Below are 25,687 nucleotides of genomic sequence, written 5' to 3'. Positions count from 1 at the left end.
ACAACAACAAAAAAATGTTTTGTACTCTCAGGTGCTGTATAGAGCCCATATTAAATAATGTCCCTCTTCCATTTTTGCTTTCTCAAAGTGTCTTTTGATAAAAAGAAGTGTAGCAAACGAAATCTGTCTTTAATCAGTCAGCACAGTTTACACAATGATCTTACCATGCACCATTCATCCTATTTTCTAGGAGCTTCTCAATTGCTCTTTAAGGATTGAGTGCACACTTGGCTGGAGAGGGAAGGAAAGTAGGAAAGATAAACGAAGAACTATCATTCCATCCAGCATTTTGTTAAAAGTTGCAAAGTAACAGGCTATTGACTATCAGTATTTCTAGTCATTTTGAGTTCTATCATTAAAGAATTCCTGGGCTATTAAATCTCCATTTGAAAGCAACTTCATCATACTGGCTGAAATTTGGGAATTTTATTTTTATCCAATTAGCTCTAATCTAAAATGCTGCAGTGTTTCTGTGCCATGTATACTTCTATTTAGTCCTCTAGATTGAGAACAGCTGAAGAAGGGAAGCAGCGCTGAACTTATCTATGAAGCTTTCCTACCACCCCTCCACTGTGTATCTAGCAAAGTATGTCATGTTAATAGTAGACATTTGCCTTACAAATGAAGACATGGGGCTTTATGCCACATAAGAGAGCTTTCCGCTGTTGCCATCCTCCTCTCTACCTCTCCTTCTCTTCTTTGTCTCCCTTCTACTCCTTCTCCTTCTTCACTAGATTTCAGCAGATCAAACTCACCCATATATGTTTATAAACTGAGTTGGAATAATTTGCTTTACATCTCAATAGCCTACAAATTAATTAACTATTGAAAACTTTGTGATTAGAAAATTGACTGTTTGGGAATATTCAAGTGCCACTTAAAAAGGAAAAAGCATGAGCATTTCTTCATTCCTTCCCTAACCCTTACCGTGAAAATGAACTTGCATCTGGCCAAGCACATCTTCCCCACTCTAAATGTTGCCAGCTATCTGAGCCTCTGGATTATTTTCTGTTCAGCAGACATAATAATAACCTACCTCCCAAGGCTGTGGTAATTTTCAAACAACATCTAGGATGTAAAGCTCTAGTGCAGAGTAGATTCTTATTCAATGACAGCCATAGTGTAAATAGAACTAACAATGATTATTATTGTGTTATTTTAATAATTATTAGGAATGAACAACTTTCAGTATTCCCATGTGATGATGCAAAATTTTTTTTCAGGGCAATGAAAAATAGGCAACAAATCCTGAGACATACATATTGTAATCTTGGATCAGATATCTGCCTTTGCAATCTGTGAACACAAACTGGCAAGCCTGAATTGAGTTTTCAAAAAGTTAAATCTACGGAGATTTTTTGGCAAGCAGTGCCCAAATCCCTTGGAATAAAAGATTCATTTTTGACCAGTGGATCTACTATTATGTTAATGCAATCAATACAGTTTGTACTGACCAGAGGAGGCGTTTGAGATTGTGACCTTACAATCATTTCCGAAACAGGTACAGGGCACTCCTCTCAGCCTTCTTAATGGCTTTTCAACTGAAAAAGATTCACTGAAGCTTGTTCATGGGAGTTCACTTGGTCTTGACTTGGAGTTTAACACAACTGGTACTGTCCTGGGGATGAGGGATTAATTCTAATATGTAAGAAGACTAGATAACAACAGATTTCCTATGAATAAACATAAAAATCCCATTTTATTTTGCTTTTTTATACAACCATGACCACCTGTCCACCCATCCCCACACCTACCCACCCACACAGCTCCTTGTCCACTCACTTGCCCTGCACGCTCTAAGGAGCACAGTTGGAGCCTAAGTGGTACTTTTGCTTGCATTTATACTTCTGGGGATGGCGTGGGACAGGCTTCTCCAAGGGTAAAGCAATGCCGACTGCTGGATACATTATAGTGTATTGTATCCAGGTAGATTTGTCTTTGTTAATTTTTGAGCATTTACATCTTAGTATTAAAACCACTGACTTGCTTTTTATAGCAGTTTCTGCTTCAGAAAGTGAATCTGTATACATTACCTTGTTATGCTCAGAAACAGTCTGTGATATAAGTACCCAAATTGACAGGTTAAGAACTTACTGGAAAAAGCTAAGAGCTCTATGGCCAGAGACTGGGACTTAGATAGTCTAAATCCAGATGTACACTTATTCCCTTATCACTTTGCTTCTCAATCTAAGGACTATGTTTCAGAACTCTGTAAACAATTTCTTATGTAATCAGTCATTTATTTTTAATCAATGAAACTCTCCACAATACAAATTAAGGAAAATAACAATAATGGTAATAATGATAATAATAATGAAAATCGATTTATCCACTTAGTCCCTTGAAAATGTCAACTCCTTGTGGGAAACACTATGATTTAGATGTTTTCTTCTAAGATGAGAAGATTTTGCTATCATAGCTATACATTCAATAGTGACACATGACAAATCTGTGTCAGAAAAACAGACAGCATATAATTTTTAAAATAAGCTCATAAATAATGATCTTTCTAGGAACACAATTTGGTAATCTTTTATCTTTCTAATTGGTTTTACAATTCAGGCCAAGTTTGCATATTTTTTTTTCTGCTTCTTAAAAATCAAGAAAATAAAAGGCCAACTAAATTGCATTTACTTGAGTTGCTATTTCATTCAGGGACATATTTTTTTCTTCCCTATTACAATAGATGTTCAAGATGCAAATTGTCACACTCTCCTTTTAAATAACACTGGCATTATAATTAAAATTCCCCTGTGTTTTAAAAAAAAATAATTAGTTACTTGAGGAGTTGTTTCAGTGAATTCTCTTCTAGAATGCCTCCCATTTAAATGAGTTATGAAATAATTAGTGAAAGCATATTATGGTGAGAGAAACTAGAATGAAGCATTTTGTGAAATGATAACCTGACCTTTATGTTCTTACTTAAAAGAACCTGAAAAAAAAACCTTAACAGAAGAGAAGGAAGAATAAACCACATTGCCTCAGGTCACTCAAATGTTATATAAAGGAAACAGCAAGAAAAATGTTTATATTTCTTCTCTCTACAGGAGCAAATATAAGCATTTTGCCTAGAAGGTCAACTTCATCCTGTGCAGCAGTTTGGAAAATGTATCCCAGGGCCCTTGAATATGCTCAGAATTCTATTTGGGAAGGTTCGGTTACAGTGCAGAGCTTTCCATTTTACATTTATAGAGATATTGTTTATTTTCAAATGATAAGCAGAGAATTAAATTGCTCTGACTCCATAATTCTTAATGACTTAATGATCTTCATTTAGCTAAATGTTCCTATTGTTTTGTAGTTAAAGCATGAGAGAAAGACAAAATAAGAAATAAATGTGGTCTTATAAGTAACTGTTGTATGCTTACTAGTCTTATCATTTTTCTTTAATTTTATTGCTAAATCAAATTGAGATACAGCCATCACCAATATTTCCCCAATGCCTATTCCATCACACAGCCCACACACCCTCAACTCAAACAATTGCATTTTAAAGAGGAAGGTTTTAGTTGCCTCCTTCCTAAGTCAATTAACTCTGCAATAAAATTAAAATATAAATATATTCCTGAAAAATATGCAGAGTGAAAAGACATCTTCTACATTGTAAAATTTACAATAGAGAACTTGACAAGGCTTTTTATAGTAGAAACATCAACAAAATAACCTAAAAAAATTTCCAACCTTTCATTTCCTTTTCTTTGTTATGAATTCTAATTCATGTGACAATGGAAATAGCTAATTATTCATTCCAAATTTAATCAGTATCTTAAGAGCTCTGTTCTCTTATTCAACTCTTAAGCTATCTACAGTTTGATTTTTGCTGGTACTGTAATGAAAATGCAGGAGAAACATCTAACACAACTCAGTAATAGTAACCAAAAACTCTTGAATTTTAGAAAACCTTTTTGAATATAAAAATTTAAGTTTCTTGAAAAATGTCAAGATAAAAAAGATTCAAATCATAGTAATGTGAGAGAAAATAATGTAATACATTTCTTTACATCACAAGGAAAATATATTACACTGTTAATCTTGTTAATCTGTTTAACAAAACACAGATTAACAAGAAAAAAGCATAATAAATTTATTCAAACAAAGTTATACACAAGTAACTTTCAGAAATGAAGACCCAAACCCCTAGGGAAAGCTTTATATTTTTATGCTAAGTCTTATAAGAGAAGTGGAGAATTGTGGAAAAACATGATTGGACAGAGAGCATAGACAAATGGAAATAAACTGGGGGAAATTGAATAAGGTCTGATTGTTCAAATAATTGTCTGCACCTCTGTATGATCTTTCCTGTATTAATCTGTTCTCACACTGCTATAAAGAACTGCCCAAGACTGGGTAGTTTATAAAGGAAAGAGGTTTAAGTGACTCACAGTTCTGCAGGGCTGGGGAAGCCTCAGGAAACTTATAATCACGGTGGAAAGGGAAGCAAACATGTCCTTCTTCACATGGCAGCAGGAAGGAGAAGAATGAGAGAAGTGCAGAGTGAAAGGGGGGAAAGCCACTCATGAAACCATCAGATCTCACGAGAACTCACTATCATGAGAACAGCATTGGGGAACGACCCACATGGCTCAATCACCTCCCACGAGGTCCCTCCCACAACACGTGGGGATTACAATTTGGGTTACAATTCAAGATGAGATTTGAGTGGGGACACAGAACCAGACCCTATCACTTCCCCTGGCTATTGGGCAGGACGCCTGTCACATGAGGGTTTCTTTTATGGACAGCTCTCACATAGAAAGCTGGAAGATAGTCAGAGTGACCTCCAAACTGCCGCATTTTGGTGTAGCATGTCCTGCACCCCATCATTAAGTAGAATAATTGTAGCATTACATTAGATAGCAGAGTTGTACAATTCTGATGAAAAAATGATGGATAATAACTTTAAGAACCTATTTCTGGTACTGATTATTTTCCTATGATATTTTTATGCATATGGTAAAATATATTATTTAAACTCAATAATTGTATACAAACACATTTGAATTAAGATATTAATATTAGATACAAAGCTTGTCTACAAAGTAAAGAGACATCAAAACCTAGAATGTGTCCTGGAAGCCAAGTAAATTAATTAGAGGAAATCATGGAAAATCTCAGTGTATGGTACCTCAACCATCTTAAACGTGTACTACCATAAGCAGTATATATAGATGAAAGTAATGAATACAGTTAGTGAACACAATTACTTACCTCCCTGTAAAAAGTTATTGTTAACAGTCTTTATATTTATAATCTGTATCTATATACTCTATAATAAGCAGTCTAATATATTGGTCATTGTATTAGTCCATTTTCACACTGCTTATAAAGACATACCAGAGACTGGGAAGAAAAAGGGGTTTATTACAGTTCTACATGGCTGGGGAGGCCTCACAATCATGGCAGAAGGCAAGGAGGAGCAAGTCACATCTTACACGGATGGTGGCAGACAAAGAGAGAGCTTGTGCAGGGTAACTCCCCTTTTTAAAACCATCAGATCTTGTGAGACTTATTCACTATCATGAGAACAGTATGGGAAAGACCTGCCTCCATGATTCAGTTACATCCCACAGGGTCCCTTCCACAACACATGGTAATTCAAGATGAGATTTGGGTTTGGACATGCCAAATCATATCAGTCATTACACCCATCATTGCTAAATTTGCCTATTATTTGGTAGAGGTAAGAGTTATAATAAATCAGAAAGAGCCATTTGGATTCATAAAGGAGCGACATATTTTTGACCTAGCAAATCAGTTGTTTTGGACTTTGAATCATGAAGTTAACATAAAACAGTAACAATAAAACAACAATGATAAATATTTTTGATAGAAATTCAATAATCAGAGTAGGTCCCAAATTTCCAAATTTATCTCTTCATTGTATGTTATACTGGGAATGAACAAACACACACACATGCACACACACATACCTGTGACTCTTAGTGCTCTAGCCCAGAGTTCTTTGGAAGTTTCCTGTTAAAAGACAGAGCCTTAGCCTCAAAGGTCAAAGCACTTCCATTGAAAAGCCTTGTTTGAAAAATTCTCCCTGTAGTCTCAGCTACTCGAGAGGCTGAGGCAGGAGAATGGCGTGAACCTGGGAGGCGGAGCTTGCAGTGAGCCTAGATAGTGCCACTGCAGTCCGGCCTGGGCAAAAAAGCGAGACTCTGTCTCAAAAAAAAAAAAAAGGAAAAAGAAAAATTCCCACAGCATCTGAGCATCTGAGAAGCAGCTCTTAGGTACACAGAATTTATCACAGGTTCTTAACTAGTGCTTATTATGAAATGTAACTCCAGTATCTCTAATTGGGCCAGATGGAGCTATGGGGTTCTAATTTCTGGAGGGCAGTTAAGCCTCAAAGTTTGGTTTCTCAGAGTAGCATGTCTACCTTCAGAATCCCAATGAGCATGTGTCAGAGAAAAGTTACACTTAAATAGTTTGATAGGCTGGGCATGGTGGCTCATGCCTGTAATCCCAACATTTGGGAGGCTGAAATGGCAGGATTGCTTGAGCCCAGGAATTCAAGATCAGCATGGGCAACATAGTGAGACCCCTGTTTCTACAAAAAAATAAAAAATCACCTGGCTGTGGTGGTGCATGCCTGTAGTCCCAGCTACTTGGGAGGCTGAGGCAGAAGGATCACTTGAGCCAGGAGGTCAAGGCTGCTGTAAGCTGTCAGCGTGCCACTGCACTGCAGTCTGAGTGACAGAGTGAGACCTTATCTCAAAAAAAAACCAACAACATTTTTTTAACAAAAATTAAAAAAAATGTTTGATAGGTCTCAGTATATCTGGGGCTGGGAGTGGTGGCTCATGCCTGTAATCCCAACACTTTGGGAGGCTGAAGCAGGAGGATCACTTAAAGACAGGAGTTTGAGACCAGTCTGGGCAACATAGCAAGATCCCGTCTCTACATAAGATTTAAAAATTAGCCAGGTATGGTAGTACATGCCTGCAATCCTAGCTACTTAGGAGGCTGACGTGGGAGGTTGCTTGAGCCCAGGAGTTCGAGGCTGCGATGATCTATGATTGCACTACTGCACTCCAGCCTGGGCAACAGAGTGAGATCACAAGTTAAAAAAAAAAGATGGTTATATATGTGGGATATAGTTTGTGTGACAGGATCTGTATTCTATCACATCTGCATATTTCCCATGATCTGTAAAGGAATGAATTTACGCTATTTATATCCTAACTCAGGTTACCCAGAGATATTTAGATATAAACACAGTACACAGACACATTCACACACCTTTCCATTTAGATAACTCTTCCTAGATAAGCCTCTGTATCTTCAATCCACTGATGAACACCACGGTCATAAAATCTGCTTGTTGATTTATAACCCTTGTTCTTTTTACACACATTTTTAAAATCTGCTTTAAAAAATCAATTTCATTGTAACCCTGAGGCTTTACCACCCTTAAAACAGGCTGCTCATCAGGTTCATTTACTAAGATTTTACCTGGAACACTTCACCAACTAGAAACCTATTTAAGAAAATGTGTTAAAGATTAATAAAGCCTATACAGCTTCAACATTAAATTTCAGTGCTGGTTGGTTTTATTGGATTGGATTTTTGTGGTCCCTTTTGCAAAGGAATTCATCTCCAAAGGCTGAAACATGACATAAAAAATAATTAGTATTTCTTTGATGCAGAAGGCATGGGTTCCAGGAGCATCCTTTGGATCCCACAGTGCATTGGGCACTCCATGAGCCAAACTTGTGGCTATTTTTCTAAAGTTGTTTCCAGTTATGTCCCAGCCCAGGAGTGGCCAGGTGTGGAATATGTAATTGCAGATAAAATAAATGTTCTCTTCCACCTCAGTATACACATTGTGAATATCTGGGATTTGTTTATTTGTTTTTAGTGGGAAATAGTTTATATACCATAACATTTACCCTTTAAAAGTATATAATCCAGTCACTGTTAGAATATTCATAAAATTGTGCAACCATCACCACTATCTAATTCCATAACATTTTCATCACTCCTATCTCCCCTTCTCCTCCTGCTCTGGAAAACACTTATCTACTTTCTGTCTTTGCTATTCAACATAAATGAGATTATCTGATTATCCTGTGGCTTGTTTTTTCACTTAATGATATATCTTGGGCATCTTTCTATATTTGTTCTTACAGATCAGTCTCATGCTTTTTAATTCCTGCACAATATTTCATGGTTTATGATTCATATATTGAAAGCTATTCTAATTGTTTCTGAATTTTTGCTTTTGCTAATATTTCATTAATGAATATTCTTGTATTTAGTAAATGCTCTTCTGTACATACCTTTGACAAGCCTTCTTCTTACCTAGTGATGTAATCACTTAATCAAAGGGTATGAACATTTTGATAGAAACTGGTATATTCAAGAGCATTTTATTAGCCTGGACCTAAACTTTGTAAGCCAGAATTTGTTTTTCTGCTATTGACTGAGCAAATACAGCTGGCTTCTTCTTAACTTGTAAATATTATTGAAGCCTACTGCCTACTCTGATAAGAGTAGTGATGAGTTGACACTGTTGATGAACAGCCATAGGCATTTGTCAGAGAGAATCATATACATGGAAACCTAGAGGAATGCATCTCATCCATGTCCTAGGTTTCTGACTATGGTTTGGATACTCGTCCCCTCCAAACCTCATGTTGAAATTTGATCCACAAGGTGGGGCCTAATGGGAGGTGTTTGTGTTATGACAGTGGATTTCTCAGAATGGCTCAGCGCTATCCTCACAGTAATAAATGAGCTTTTGCTTTATTAGTTCCCAGGAGAGCTGGTTGTTAAAAAGAGCCTGGTGTCTCCTCCGTCTCCCTCTTGTTTCCTCTCTTATCATGTGATCTCTGTACATGCTGGCTTCCCTTCACCTTCTGCCACAAATGGAAGCAGCTTGAGGCCCTTATCAGAAGTAGATGTTGGCACCATGTTTCTTGCACAGCTTTCAAAACTGAAAGCCAGCTGAACATTTTTTCTTTATAAGTTATCCAACCTCAGATATTCCTTTATAGTAATACACATAGTCTAAGACAATTATCCATGTACTGATCTGTGTGTCTTCTGCTGTCTGTAAAAAGAAGTTTCTAGTAGATATCACTCCATGAACTATTTTGGGATTCCTCTTAGGTCCAAAATAATAATTTTTCAGGCTCTGTATATAATGTCAGACCCCATAGAGTCACATTAGCATACCATAGAAGAATGAGAACTCTTTCTGGTGGCCTAAATGTCTTTTGGCATCTGAGTCCTGCCTATACCTCTAGTCTCATTTTTTTTTCTTTTTTTTTTGAGACAGATTATTGCTCATGTTGCCCAGGCTGGAGTGCAGTGATGCGATCTCAGCTCACTGCAACCTCTGCCCCCCAGGTTCAAGCCAAGCGATTCTCCTGCCTCAGCCACCCGAGTATCTGGGATTACAAGCATGTGCTAGCATGCTTGGCTAATTTTTTTTTTTTTTTTTTTTTTTTGTATTTTTAATAGAGATGGGGTCACCATGTTGGCCAGGCTGGTTTTGAACTCCTGACCTCAAGTGATCCTCCTGCCTTGGCCTCCCAAAGTGCTAGGATTACAGGCATAAGCCACCGCACCCAGACTCTAGCGTTGTTTGTAACCAAATCCATACTCATCTCTTCATGTTTTAACAGCAGTTTGATAAATGTGCATTCTGGTGCCATGGCTTTGTGCCCTTTATTCTATATGCCTTATTCTCTCATACATCATGCTAGCACTTGCCTTTTTCTCCTCAGACTCAGTTCTTGCAACCCACCTTCAGGAACCTGTAACTGGCCCCCTAGACTAGGAGAGGCTCCATCTTCTTTGTGCTCACCATAATCTATCCTTCCCTCTGTCATTGTATGGAGCATATTACACTGTATCCTTACAAGGCTCCTAGACAAACGTGACTCCTCCCCTGGCCAAAGATCTCATAAAGACACAGACCATGTTACATTTGTCTTAGCTTCCCTAGGCAGTGAGACTCCACAGAACCTTATTAGTTGTGTGGGGTAACACGGTGGTTAGGGGCACAAGCTTCAGAGCTAGTCAGCCTGAGAATCTATCTCTTGGCCATTCACTAGTTCTGCAAACTTGGGACAACTGTGGAAATGTTCTGTGCCTAGTTTTTTCATGTATTAAATACGGCTATGAGATAGTGTCTACCTTCTAAGGTTATTGTGAAGATTACCAAATCATGCTGAACAGAGGACCTAAAACATAGTGAAGCAGGACATTTCCCTGACCCCCCATGGGACTTGCAACAGGGGTGCTTCCTTTACTCAGCCCACTGCTCTCAACTCCTTGTGGAGGGAGCACACAAGTGAACAAGTCGGGAACTGGAGTGCACAAGTGCTGGAACCAGCCAGCCATTTTGGTGCTGGCAGGATCAAACTCCAATCACTCAGACCTGCTGCACACCTGCACAGGAGGGAGTGCACAGGTGAGCAGGTAGAGGAGCCAGAGTGAGCACTTTTGGGCGCCAGCAGGAGCGAACTCTGTGCAGGCCCCATGGCAGCATCCAGGTGGGATGCTTGCGATTCCCAAAGCCCCAGAGGGTAAGTTACGGTGCTTTTAGGTCTGCCATCTGCAGACAGCTTCAGTGTTAACAGCTCATTGGGCCCATGGCTACCCTCTGCCAACAAAGGCAAAGGGACTGTGTGACAGCCTTCTGTATCCGCACTCATGGCTCCCAAGCTCTTGTCCAGCATCCAGGAAATATAAGGTTGTATGAATGAATTGAAAGATGCTAAATATGAGGGATTTTATTGCTGATGAAAGTGACTGTCAGTGAGAAGAGAAGCTGAAAAGGGTACAGTGTGGGGGAAGGGTAGGTAATCTTCCCTTGAAGTCTGGCCATCTCTGGCTGGATTCTTTTTTGAAGTTATGCCATCAAGCTGTTCCTCTGAAGTCAAGCCAGTTCTCTCCAGTCGTCTGGCTGCTTCTTCCCTCTGCTCGCTGAGTCTGGGGTCTTTATAGGCACATGATGAAACGGGGTGGGGCCATGGGTGGTTTAGGAAAAGGCAACATTTGAGCAGGAAAACAGGGATATGAGTTCTCATTTTAGGTAGTGATTTCAGGCTTTTCAGCTCGAGGGTGAGATTTTGTCAGGGACCCGCTCTTTTCTGCCTAGAATTTCTCTGTTCCCTGTCCCCATCAATAGTAAAAGCTCAATAAGTGAGGCTTTATGAAAAACAGAAAATCAGGGCAGTATTAAAGATTCCCTAGGTACCTTGCAGCAAATAGGAAGACAGAATCCCCATGAAGAAGCCTTTTTCTATGTGGGGACACATATCCTGTGTCTTTGCTGCTCTGTGAGTATTGGCCTGTTTCCCATGCAGAGGTTTGTTGTTCCCCATCTAGGTGGGCCTTGTGCAAACATATGAGATTATATTTGTCTTTTTAAAGTTCTTAGCACCAATATTGTAGGATCAATACTTCTGCCTGAAGTAAATGGGATCAATAAAATAATGACTGTGCTAGAAAGTAGTTGGATAATACTCAGCGTTCATGATTTTATTATTTGATGATATTGAAATACATCTCTTTAACCTCACTTAGCAAAAGTCAGAAGTAAAGTTTGTCATGGCTTTGAAGAACTTTCTGTGGGTTGGCAAACCTTGGGACAATTTCACTACATTCTAGGAAGGCATGTAAACTACCTATTGGCCAGCTACCCCAGGCAGCCTTTAACAAATCACAAAAGTAAATGGTCATTACAGACATAAAAATAATGGGGTCAAGAGACTCATGCTTATGATGACTTGAATTAACAACTATGTTTTCACACAAATCTTCATTATTTATAACTGGCTTACAAAATTATCCCTCCTTTTATGCTTGTTGGTTTCTTGTATTCAAAAACTGCAAGCAGTTACTCTATTTTGCCCGAAGGTCTAAATTTGTTTCTTCCAACACTAAGCCATTTTTCCCAAGTCTTATTTTTCCCTTGAATTTGTGTAAATACCTGTAGTACAAATGTTTCACTTTAAAAAAGGGCTTTTTAAAAGCCGTTTTTCTATGAAATATTTTAATAATCAGCATTATTTATGTTGCCTGTGTATTTATGTAAATAATTTCAGCCTTTCCTCCACAACAACTCTTATAACTTAACATGCCTTCAGAAAATGTGAACAAGATTACCAGATAATGCCTCCCCAATAAGCATGTTAGCACTTCAGAAAGAAAATGTGAGTGCTGAGTTGAGAATGTGTGTTAGGCACAATGACAGTAACAAGGATTACAAATGAAATAGCGCTACAAATGGCACCACAGTTTGGAGGAGGAAAGCAATTTGGTGAAGTGAAAGATGTTAAATGTTTTAATTTTCTTCTCTGCCAGTAAAATCTTGTAAAACAAGGTGACATATTAAATTTTCTATACTACAGTCGCTCCAAGAGCCTGTCAACATTTTCATTGTAAACTCTATTTTCAGAGCTTTATAACTCAGCTTTAAGAATTCACTCTGGCTTGACATTTAGAGTGTAAGGTCTTACCTGGGGAACATGTGTTTCACATGTTTTAAAAATTACAAGTTTATCCATTTCTCAGTTTATTATGAGTAACCTTTTCACACTTTTTCACTTGTCTGCTGTGCCTCAGAAATTGGAGAGAGAAAGCTTACCTATGGTAAATCGCCAGTGGGGGAAGAATCTACAGATGTGGTCAACACAGGTCAGGGCTGCTGATTTTCATTACTGAAACTCACAAAGACTTTCTGTAGAAAGCAAAGAGCTCTGCTATGCTGCCCTCAACATTTCAGACTAGACTTTGTGCTATCCGAGGGGTATACTTTACCATGACAAGACCCTGACTGATTATAGAATTCTTAGTCCCCAGTCTGTTTATTTCAACATTTGTATTATGTTGTGGCTAGCATAAGACCTTTTTCTAAAGCTTTACAACATTCACTCTAATCTTGCTTGTTTGTTTTTAAGTCTTGTTTGCATGTGTGTGTGTGTGTGTGTGTGTGCATGTGGTTTATTTTCCACCTTTCTGTCATTATTTAGCATAGGGAGGATTTCAGTCAATATTATTCAGTAATACAGCTACTCTCTTTACACCTTGAAATACCTACAGTTAAATCTCCTGAAGAATTAGGTTTTAGAAAGTTAGAATTAGAAAAGAGTGAGAGAGAAATAAACAAGGAAGCAACAGAAGAGAAAAATATCTGTGGCCATTTGATATCAGACCTTAAAATGTCTTGAGGACTGAGTAACTACTATGGCTTCCCAAAAGGATCATATGTGGGTTGTCTAGGAAAAAATGGAATTCCCTCAATAAAAGACATGGTAGCAAGTCTTCAGTTCTAGGTTATTTCAGGAGAATCCTAGAAAATCATCACTTCCTGATATATATTGAGAATTCTTTCACTCCCACCTAATTGCATTGTATTTTTACATGGCTGACAAATTATCTTCCAAAGTGGATGTACCATTTTGCAGTTTCACTAGCAATTAATGACAGTTTGTTTCTCCACATAATTTTCATCATTTGATGTCAGTGTTCTGGCTTTTGGTCATTCTAATTAGATGCATAGTGGTATTTCACTGTTATTTTAATTTATCACTTCCTAATGACATATGATATAGAGTATCTTTTCATATGCTTATTTGCCACCTGTGTGTCTTCTTTGGTCAGATATCTCAGATATCTGTGCAGGTCTTTTACCTGTTTTAAAAATTGAATTATTCATTTTTTTCTGAGTGTTAAGAATTTTTGTATATTTTGTTTGACAGTCCTTTATCAGATACATCTTCTGTAAATATTTTCTCCTGTTCTGGAGCTTGTGTCTTCATTCTCTTGATGGCATCCTTCATGCAGCAGAAGTTTTTAATTTTAATGCAACTCAGTCTATCAATTATTTCTTTCAAGAATCATGCCTTTACACATTGTCGTATCTCAAAAGTTGTCTAAAAGCCATCTCTATACCCAAGATCATTTAGACTTTCTTCTGTGTTTTCTTCTAGGAGTTTTATAGTTTCATATTTTACATTTATGTCTGTGATTCATTTTGAGTTAAGTTTGTGAAGTATGTAAGGTCTGTGTCTAGATTCTTTATTTTTCTTTTGCATGATGATGTCCAGTTGTTTCAGCATCATTTGTTGAAAAAAACTGTCTTTCACCATAATACTGTCTTTGTTCCTTTATCAAAAACCAGTTGGCTATGTTTTCAAAACATTTTTAGTGTGTTTATTTCTTTCCATGTCTATTAACACCATCCAAACAGAAACTGCCATCATCTCTTGCCTGCTTCTCCTAAAACAGTCTATTAATTAGTTGACAGTATATTTCATACACAAAGGAGAGTTGTCTTTTAAACCATTTGAAGTTGGTGAATGATTTTCCACTGCTTTTAGGATCAAATATAAACCTTTAGTGAAATGTAAAGCCCTGTGTAATCTAGCTTCCTCCTGCCATCCCTTCTCTCTCTTTTCCTCTCCTTCCTCCCCAGCCAACTTCATTTCTGCCAATTTCTTCATAATGCTCCAGCCATATATATTTTTTTTCACTTCCTTGAGCATGTCTCACTTCCTCCCACACCAAGTCTTGGACTATGGGGTAATTTCGTGGCGATCCTAAACACAGCTGCCTTTGGTTTAGCTCATTGCTGTGTTCATTCTTTAGAGCTGTTTTGCTGTTTCTTTCTCTGAGCTATCTGTTGAGTGTTTAGTTATCACTGCTAACTACTACCACATACCATGCCCTCAATGTCCTTCATAACAATTGCCAATTATAATTTCATTATTATTTGTTTAGCACATGCCTTCTTCACTAGAGTGAAGGCTTCCTGAGAACAGTCGGAATCTTATCTGTCATCTTTGCTGTTGTATTCACAGTGGGCACAGTATTACAGTGTCTGAATATCCTACCAGTGTCATGGGCAGTGACTGAACTGGAATCATCAGAACTGCAGAGCCAAGGAGCTGAGGGTTAAGCTCATGATTACTGGAGCCCATGACTTCTCTATTCATTTAAGAGTGAAGTAATCCAATGAAAAGTCAAAAGACTTTAATTATCAGTGTACAGGGACAACCTAGAGAGCAAGGACTTGGTGAGTCATGGAATCTTGGACTTAGAAAAGATAAAAGTCTGCATGTAGAAGTCAGGACTTTTAATAGTGATCTCACATTCAGAGCATTACATGATTCAGGGTTCATCTTCCTTCCCCATCCTTCAAGGCACATGGTCCAGAGATCATTTCATTTTCTATACACGGTTCCTCACATGCTGAGGAAGATGGGACAATGTTCTTGGCCTCTCCTTCCCACTGGGCCTCCATAGGGGAAAATTAGTGGCATTCATTTTTTCCATTTTAAAGAAATAATCTGCTTTTCTATTCAGAAAGCACTTTTCAAATGCTCTGAAGTTTACGTTCATGCCTCACTGGGCCTGATTTATTCAATGTCATCTGAGCAAAGAGGAGCCCTGGGGTGGCCCAGCATTAGAGCTAATGCTTGAGCCCAGATGAATGCACAGAATGGTACATGAAGCAGGCAGAAGGTGGAGAGCATATATTTTTTTAATGCAGTAAAGAAAAAGTATTCACATAGAATGAATATTTAAATAAATGAGTAATGTAATTATTTTTCAGTTCCAATTAAAAATATTTATTCAAATTAAAAGGGAATATGCCTGAGCCCAATATTAGCTGACGTTGTGATTTCTCTAGCGCTTTCTCCCTTAGAGAGCCACTAGCCTTCTTCTCCTTCCAGAGGCTGGGGATGCTCTCACTTTTCTTTCCTATACTCTATGGAGGGACAGATAAGCAGGAAACTTCCTCTACATAGAAACACTAGTGAGTCAATTTCCGAACCCAAAGACGTTTTTGTGCATTACACTCACTAATATAAGATGGAGACATTGTTATCAGAGAGGTCTCTAACAAAGTTTTCTCTGTGCTATTTTATCTATGTGAAGGAGGTGGGAATTTCTTCAATATCAAAAACCTCCTTTAATATTGAACAGTTTTTTGCACTTGATCTTAGCCAAAAGGCCAAGTAGCACTGAAATGTTTTTTGTTTGCCCCCTCCACACACCTTCTCTCTCTAGTCACCTCTCTCATATTTTAATTAACTCGTAAGTTCAGTGCATCTCAAATTCGGTGTGTAACAGAATCTTCTGTAGAAACTTGTAAAAAAAGAAAAGAAAAAAAAGAAAGAACAAGGCCCAGGTGTTCTACCTCAGTGAGGCTGTTTTCTTTATTAGCTCCCCAGGTGATTCTAATATATACCAAAGTTTAATACGTCTATGGTTTCATGTTTACACAAGATAACACTATGCTTTGTTACTCCATAATAACCTCTTTTTTTCATAATGTGGTTGTTTACTCAATGATACATCCTTTTTACTTACTAGAGTTGAATCAGTTTTGATTCTTGGAAGCTATTAACTATCAGATTCTCTTCATTAGAAGTTATTGTCATGACAAACACTTAGGTAAATGGCGATTTTGTCAATTTATGCTGAATATCTCTTGGTTTAGGAACTTCATGTTAACTGTTATTCTTTTAAGACTATTCCATTGTACCATGATTAAAAACAGACAGTAAACCATGGATATCAAGAGAATAATAGCGAGGGGTTTGTAAGTGTATATTGTGGGGCACCAGCAATTTATTTTTCAGAAAGCCTTATTAAATGCATCTCTATGGATCGCCATGGTATATGGCAGAAGTGATGTGATGATTTGTATTAGAGCTTTAATAAGTTTAGAGTTGCAAAATTTATTCTGCTTTCAGTTCCTTCCCTCTGGCTGACAGTTAATGTCCAAGGTACTTAATCAGAGAAACTACCATGGGAGGTCTAATAATACTGTGCAACAAAGGGAAAAGTACATCTCTAGGATCAATTTCAGAGCTGGCTGTATTTTCTCCTTAAAGAAAGATCTCATCAGCTGCTTATCCGCTCTTTGGCTCTTATTAATTTTAATGAATAGTGGTTACTTTGGAATTGGTATGGTATTTTCCAAATTTTTTACAATGAACAAAGATTACTTTTATAACCAAGAAGTTAAAATGAAGACTTCAAATAAGGCAAAGCATATGTGTGTGTGTGTGTGTGTGTGTGTGTGTGTGTGTGTGTGTGTGTGTGAAGGTATTAATGGCCAATAATAACTTCATGTACCATATTCAACCCTGCTCCAAATAAACAAGCATCCCAAAACAAAACAAAACAAAAAAGAAATAATAACTCAAATGAGATAAGGTCCTGCCTTCAAGGAGATTTCAGTCCAGAAAAGGATCTGATCCATCAGAGTGCTTTTGTTTTTTATTATATTGGGTGGTGTTTTTTCTTTCTTTATTTATTTATTTCATGGTAAGGACTCACTGGAAGCTGAAATTCCCCAAAGAGTGTTTTAGCATCTTATCTCTAGTTTCTTGCCTCTAAACTTGAAGTTACAGTAGCACAGTACACATATTTCTCCTTCTTGCTTATTCTGGAGATTTCCTGCTTAAATACATATCAAAATGGTTGCAAATATTTTCATTGCCAAGAAAATAAACTGCAAATTGGTTGGTTGTTTCGCATTCAGAGTGCTATGGGCACAGATCCTTGATGGCAGATTGACTGTAAGGCTATAGCTATTACATGATGACTCTTCAATCCCTTTATGACTTTTATGAGAGAACCCCACCACATCCTCCAGGGACTGCTATAATGATTAACAGCAACTGCAAATAACTTTGCAAAATGAAATTATACTTTGAGTGGAAGAGCCTAGATTTAAGGTAAGTAGATCCCTGAAAACTGTAGCCTATGTGTTAAAATTTATTCTTTCAGTTGGTTAGATATCAAACTAAGATTCTGGCCTTTGAACTCTTAATGGTGAAGATTTTTATCTTACATGATGAACACATTACAGCAATTTTGTTATCTGAACATCGAGTAAGTTAGTAGCCACAACGAAGAGGTCAGCCTTATATTTTATATCCTTAACTATGAGTTCTATTTCAAGATGATGTATTCACCAAATCTTTATTAGTTTCCCCAACAATACTGTGGGCATTGATATAAAAAGTTTACAAGAATTGAAAAATTAACCCCCCCAAATATATATCTCTGTATCTCTATCTATCTCTATCTATCTGTCTGTCTGTCTGTCTATCTATCTATCTATCTGTCTATCTAGAGAGAGAGAGAGAGAGAGAGAGATGGAGTCTCGCTCTGTCTGCCAGGCTGGAGTACAGTGGTGCGATCTCAGCTCACTGCAACCTCTGCCTCCTGGGTTCAAGCAATTCTCCTGCGTCAGCCTGGTGTGTAGCTAGGATTACAGGCATGTGCCACCACACCTGGCTAATTTGTTTGTATTTTTAGTAGAGACGGGGTTTCGCCATGATGGCCAGGCTGGTCTCAAACCCCTGACCTCAGGTGATCTGCCCGCCTTGGCCTCCCAAAGTGCTGGGATTACAGGCTTACAGGCGTAAGCCACCGTGTCCAGCCCAAATATATACACACATACATATATATTTTTTTAAAGGTGGGAGTATATATACAAAAGACAACAACAATTTGTAGGAAAGATAAGTCAGATACACGGGGAAAATAGATGAATCAAGGCTGTTGAAGCTGCAGCCAACCAAATTTCCCCAATAATAATTTCCACAGGTGGTTGTTAAATCTACCAGTTTGTAATTACCAAATTGTTGTGGGGCCTGGGAAACCACTCTGTAACAGGGGCCCCAGATGCTTGTGATATTCAGAATGATTAGGTAAATGGTGGCCTGGAGCCATGGCATCAGAAAGTGTGGTCCCTGATCAGCTGCATCAGCATCATCTGGGAACTTGATTAAAACTGAAAATTGTTTAGCTTTATTCCAGATCTGCTGAATCAAAGATGATGGTAGTGGAGCCCAAGCAATCCATGGTTTAACAAGCTCTTCAGGTGATTCTGATGCACACTCAAGTATAAAAACCACTGGTTTAGACCAGGCCCAGTTTGATTGCAGTTGATCTGGCCGGCTGAATCTTGAAGACGCTTCAGTACCAAGAAAAACCCCAAGGTAGGAGTGAGGGAGAAAGGGCAGAATGAGGAAGTGGGGATATTAACGAGATATCTAATTCTATCTCTATAGCTATATCTTCTTCCCTACTTACTTTGTGCAGAATACTCAACAAGTAGCCATTACTCCCAAGGTAAAAGAAGCAGTATCTTCTTAAAAAACATGAGTAGACCGGAGAGGTCAGAGCAGCAAACAACTCTGCATTCTGTTGAAATGGCAAAGGTTCCCTTATTCCCCTCGCAGAGTGTGTGATGGGGGTATGGCTTGCTTCTTCAGTGCCCCGCTGCTCACACCTCCAGGGGAGCATACAGTCGGGTCCTGGTTACTGCCTGTTTTCTCCAGCCCCACTCATGGCTGCTGGACTAGCCTTTGCCTGCTGGGAAAGGTTAAGGAAAGGTGCCCTGAACCATGAGTGTCTGTGGCTGTCGAAGTGAAGGCATATATGACACCTCTAGGAACAGTTGGTCTGATTTGCACCTTCGGCAGCTGAGCCAAATCCTCACTTTACTTAATAACATTGCTGTAGCCTGTACCAAAACTCAACATTGTAAAGAAAGTGATAAGAGCCATTTCAAACCATGTGAGAGAAAAGAGAGAGAGTCTGGGGGGGTTGACCAACCCTGTTAGAGCAGAATTTTTTAAAAACTCGGTGAAGGGAAACAGAGCCTCTTACCAGCAGGAAAAGGTGGCAGGGTTTTGGAGGAAAGGCAGACCCGGCAGTTTCCCTTCATCCACACTCACCTTCCAGGATCCTGGGTGAGGCCCCAGTTGAAACGGGAAAGGTTCACCTGTCCCCCTCACAGGGTGTGTGACGTGGGGAGTGGCTCGCTTCTTCACTGCCCCACTGCTCAAACCTCTGGGGAGCATAAACAGGCAGGCTATGGGGCTCCAACCCCATGGCAGTGTTTAGGGGTCAATGTTTACAGCTCCTGAAGCCCCAGTGGGCGTGTGATACAGGGTGCTCTCTTAGTTTGCTGTCTATAGGAGGTTTGTGTTAACCAGCTCAAGTAGACCCTCTACCTTGTTGCAAGGACAGGTCTTTCCGTATCCCGGGTTCTTGCCTTGGTGTACTGGAATAATCAGATGACACGTGAGCCTGGAGAATGAGTGCAAAGTTTTACTGAGTGGAAGTAGCTCTCAGCCAATGGGGAAGCCAGAAGGGAGATGGTTTTCCCCCAGAGTTGGGCTGCTGGATGGCCCCAGCTCTCCTCCGACTGCCGGGTCAAACTCTGCCTCGTCCCGCTGGTAAATGGCCTGCAGGCCTGCCAGTATTAGTTGGTGTGCTCTTCTGCCAGAGTGCTCCCTCATGCCCTCTTGCCATCCAGCCACTTGTGTCTTCTTCCGCTGATGTGCTCCTCTTGACATCTGGCCGCCTGTGTGTCTGCCCACTAGGGTCTCAGGTTTTTACAGGCCCAGGATGGGGACGTGGTCTTGGAAAATGCAACATTAGGGCGTGAAAGCAGGAGTGCCCATCCTCACCTAGGTCCGTGAGGGTGGATCCCCAGCCAGGGACCTGCCTTTCTCTACCCAGCACTTCCCTGTCCCCTCCATTTAAAGGGTCTTCCCTTCCCAGCACTCCTGTATCACTGTCATCAAGATGTTCCCAGCACAATAGGGAACTTCTTTCTCACACTGCAGCACAGTTTGAAACTGACTTTCTCCCCAATCAACAGACACAAGCAAACATTTCAATTGGCTCACACTTTATATAAATTTACAACAGGATCACCAGACATTTACAAAATGTTTGCAACACAACAGAGAAAGGCAAAAGTGAACAGTAGAAAAATAAAATAATCCCAAGATAATTGAAGGAAACAGAGAATTTTATAATGAATACTAGTACTCTTAGAGGAAATTGATGAAACATTGTACCTATTTATAAACCAATAAAAGAAACTCCAAAAAAGAGAACAAAAATGAGTTCTTAAACATTTATTAGATTTATAACTTATAGTTTTAAAATGTATTAGATTCGTTAAGAACTTAAAGATACTTTAGTAGAAATTTTAAAAGAAAAAGAAGGGTTGAAGGAATACAGGAAGTCTGTAAGATCTGTTCTATTTTTTAAAAAGCTGGAAGAAAAAGTAGGATTAGGTCAAGAGTTCTAGAGTATCTGGATAGCAAGAAAACCAGAAAAGAGAAAAGATGAAATGGAGGGGGAGGACATTTACAAATATATAAAATAACATCCCTGAGAGATCTTCTGACTGAAAGGGTCTACCAAGTGCTGAGCCAGGTTGCAGGAGGTGGGGATGGGTGGGGAAAGCTTACAGTGAATCTACTACACGATTTAAGAAAATGAAGGATAAATAAAAGTTTCAGAGAAAAACACACATACATACACAAAACATACTCAGTCCCCCTGTGACTCCTCAACAAACTAAGTGTAAGATGATAAAACAATGTTCCTTATTTCTTTGAAAAAAGTTTTCTGCAAACTAGAGTTATTTAAACATTCAAACTATTAATCATGTGAGTATAAAATAAAGACATTGTCAGATGCACAAGGGCTCAGAAAGTGTCTCAAATCTTTGCTAGAAAGTTAATTTTTGTAACCAAGTAGCCAAGAGGAGAAAGTCCTTGACTAGCAGTAGGTTTGGGACTAGCATGAGGCCAAAGGTGCAGGTTCAGAGCCTTTTTGTGTGTGTTTTGATTTTGTTTTTCCATTACAAGATTTTTTTGCATTTATTTTTACTTTTAAAAAAATTACCTTATAAAATGTTATTTATCTTAAAATTGAGTGTTTTGGTGCCCCTTTAACTTTTATGTCCACACATCTGCCTCACTAGTCTCATCTCAGTCCTGTCCTTGACTAGTGTATGAGTTTCCTGTGGCTGCCATAACAAACTGGATGGCTGAAAAACAGAAGTTTATTCTGATAGTTGTGGAGGCCAGAAGTCTCAAATCAAAGTATCAGGAGGATCACAGTAGCCCTGAAGGCCATGAGGAGAACTCAGGCCTTGCCTTCTCAGGCTTCTGTTGGCCACATAAGTTATTTGGCTTGTGGCTGCTTCTCTCCAATTTCAGTCTCCATAATCACACTACCTTCTCCTCCTCTGGGTATCTTCCCCTCTGTATGTCCATCTCAAAATTCCCATCCAGATTTAGAGCCCACCATGATAGCCCAGAATGATCATCTCATCTCAAGATCCTTAATTACAAAAATCCTTTAAAAGAAATAAGGTAACATTTACAGGTTCTGGGGAGTAGGATGTAAATGTATTTTTTTGGTGGTGGGGGCAATATTCAGCCCATCACAAGTAGCAAGCAGTGGATGCAAAATCAGAGGAAATAATAAAGGAACATTCCAGAAAGATACCTGTGCAGCTGACCTAAGGAGTATCTAGTCCAGACTAAAGCAGAAGAGAATCTAGGAGGCAGATCTCCGGGGGGGGGAAAAAAAAAAAAAGATTTGATAGAATCAGTGGGATGTTTGAGGGAGCAAATGAGGAGATTATAAAGGCAAATTTTTTTTAAGTAAGAAATGCAAGTGTATCTATGGCAGAAGGTAGATGGAAAAATGGAAAGGAGAGCTAAAAACAATGGATAAGGACAGCAGTCTCTTCTTGCTGTGTATAAAATGATTGTCTAATCTTGATAGAAGGAAAAACAGCTACAATTGTATTACTTAAAAGTTTTTTTAATGGTAACCAATATAGATAATCCAAATAACAATATACTAAGCAAAGAAAATCGTGGCAAAAGTGAACCAAATCCTCATCTATCATAGTAAGAAGTCAGTAAATAATGTCTAAAGTTGAAAAACTTAAGGGAGAAACACACTATGTAGAGACGTGAAAGAAGCCGCAAGTGAAGTGTTTTTTTTTTTTTTTCCTCCACATTTTTAACATTTTCATTTCCTTGAAGACTCATGCTTTTGGACATTTTCCCATATCTTATTTGGACATTAGGTTTTCCTTTTCTGTGAATTGCTTGCATGCGTATTTATTGATTTTTTTCTTAGTTTATATTTTTGGTTTATAAAATTTTTTTTATTATTCTACTTTAAGTTTTAGGGTACAGGTTTGTTACATATGTATCCATGTGCCATGTTGGTGTGCTGCACCCATTAACTCATCATTTAGCATTAGGTATATCTCCTAATGCTGTCCCTCCCCCCTCTCCCAACCCCACAACAGTCCCCGGAGTGTGATGTTCCGTTTTCGATGGAGAGTGAAACTATTCTATATAAGGTTATTTTCTTTGATGTTTTAAACATGCACTAATTCATAAAAATAAAAGAACTTGTAACACTTTCTTCCATTGCATGTCTTGGGAATGTCTTTTAATGAATCTTGCAGTGTCTTTAATAAAGAGAATTTTTTAATTTTTTGCATTGCCTTACAATGCCTGTTTCACTATTAAACTCTGTGAACCATTAACATTTTTTTCCAGGCATTGGCTGATACATTATTAAAATGCAGTGAAATGAAATAATATAAAAATAAAGACATTCTAAATCCAAACAATTTTAAAATCATACTCAATAGACCCTTTCCCCATCAAATTGTTATTAAAGTTTCTAAAAGCTTCCTTTAGATGTATATTTCCCATATCTCATACTGGAACACAAAGCTCACAGATTTTGATAATTTTGAGAGGCATAATTTGTGTAATTGCCTAGTTTTTTCTTTTTCTTTTCTTGTCATTAAAGTCTTTAGTAGTTTTGTTTTTGCTATCTTGCCTAAGAAAACCTTTCCTAAACCAAGGTTGTCAAGATATTCTGTTGTATTTTCCTCTAAAAGTTTTGTCACTTTATTTTCCACACTTAGGCATCAAATACACACGGGCATTGTTTATGATAGGAGATAGGGTTGTAATTTTATTTTACCTTGTCAATATCCAGTTGTGCCCTGCTCATCAACTGATAGTATCATACTTTTCCCACTGCTTTCCAGTGACTTAAAAACATATATGACATATCAAGAGTCCATTAATGTAGGATGTGTTTCAGGACTCAGCATTCTGCATCGGTGTTCTATATGCCTAGCATCAAATGTCAATTTAATTGCTGTAGTGCTGAGATAAGTTGATGTTCTTGGAAAATTATCCTTCACCTTGTTCTTTTCAAGTGTGCATTGGCTTCTGATGGCCCTTTGTGTATCCATAAATCTTTTTATTTTATACTTTAAGTTCTGGGATACATGTGCAGAATGTGCAGGTTTGTTACATAGGTATACAGGTGCCATGGTGGCTTGCTGCACCCATCAATCCGTCATCTACATTAGGTATTTCTCCTAATGCTATCCCTCCCCAAGTGCCCCATACCCCAACAGGCCCCAGTGTGTGATGTTCCCTTCCCTGTGTCCATGTGTATTAATTGTTCAACTCCCATTTAGGAGTGAGAACATGCAGTGTTTGATTTTCTGTTCCTGTGTTAGTTTGCTGAGAATGATAGCTTCCAGCTTCATCCATGACCCTGCAAAGGACATGAACTCATCCTTTTTTATGGCTGCATAGTATTCCATGGTATGTATGTGTTGCATTTTCTTTATCCAGCCTATCATTGATTAACATTTGGGTTAGTTCCAAGTCTTTGCTATTGTGAATGGTGCCACAATAAACATACATGCACATGTGTCTTTATAGTAGAATGATTTATAATCCTTTGGGTATATATCCAGTAATGGGATTGCTGGGCCAAATGGTATTTCTAGTTCTAGATCCTTGAGGAATCGCCACACTGTCTTCCACAATGGTTGAACTAATTTACACTCCCACCAACAGTGTAAAAGCATTCTTATTTCTCCACATCCTCTCCAGCATCTGTTGCTTCCTGGCTTCTTAATAATTGCCATCCTAACTGGCATGAGATGGTATCTCATTGTGGTTTTGATTTGCATTTCTCTAATGGCATGTCGGTACATCTTTAGTTGACTTTGATGCTTTCTCCATTAAACATGTTGAGATTTTGATTGAAATGCATTCAGTTATAAATTTGGAAAGAGAAATTGACATCTTTACAGTTTTGGGATTTCCAATCTATGAATATAATTTACTACTTCATTCATCGTGGCCTTTTATACCTTTATTTTAAGTGTTATTAATTTACCGTCGAGGTTTTTCATAGCTTTCTGCAGGTTCATTTCTAGTACATCATATTTATTATTGCCTGATACTTTACAGAGTATTTTAGTTGAATTTCATCTGTTTTTCCTTTATATGAGAGTCAATAGATATATAGAGAGTTAGACAAATTGATACAACCCAGGAATCTAGCTCAATTCTTTGCAATTCTAATAACTTAGCTTGACATTCTTTTGAACTTTATAGTTTTGAGATAAATAAAATTTATGATTGCCTTGTAAAAAATTATTAATCCCAGTTTTTAGATATCTTTCAAAATGTATAGTCTCTAGAGGTATAGGGAAGAAAAAGTAATATTTTCCTCATTATAACAAGGGTCATGGCTGCAACTTCTATTAATAAAAGATAATAAGAAAAGCATTCACATTTATTTAATCTAAGTTTTATATGACACAGGAACCTTTAGAACTGAAGACCCCCCAAAGCAGGGAAAACTGTGTATATTTATGCTTAAGTTTGATGAAAATTGGATAATTATGCAGAAGAATTACAACTGGAAGAAAAAGGAGTACAATCTAATGGTAAGAAATGGCAGAACTTAGCAGGTGGTGTTTGTTCAGGTTCTTTCTGGTGTCCTTGTGTGATATTACTTCCCTCCAAATGTGAAG

The 25,687-nt window shown here is 38.2% G+C and overlaps 1 protein-coding gene across 3 annotated transcripts in view; it reads left to right on the top strand.

Moving 5' to 3' along the window:
* DCC (DCC netrin 1 receptor) overlaps window positions 1-25,687 on the top strand; it is a 1,201,126-nt gene that overhangs the window by 422,122 nt on the left and 753,317 nt on the right. Inside the window, exon 1 of one of the 3 annotated variants that reach the window (XM_058438332.1) lies at window positions 1,442-1,501. The exons of the other annotated variants lie outside the window; for them this stretch is intronic. The gene's annotated coding sequence lies outside the window, so the exon portion shown is untranslated. Of the gene's footprint in view, window positions 1-1,441; window positions 1,502-25,687 lie in introns of those variants that run through there. 3 annotated transcript variants of the gene reach the window in all.

The sequence above is a fragment of the Hylobates moloch genome, unplaced genomic scaffold, assembly GCF_009828535.3.
Source record: "Hylobates moloch isolate HMO894 unplaced genomic scaffold, HMol_V3 SCAFFOLD_5, whole genome shotgun sequence".
Lineage (NCBI taxonomy): Eukaryota > Metazoa > Chordata > Mammalia > Primates > Hylobatidae > Hylobates > Hylobates moloch.
Note: the sequence above shows the minus strand (reverse complement) of the source record. Positions and strands in the feature narration are given on the sequence as shown.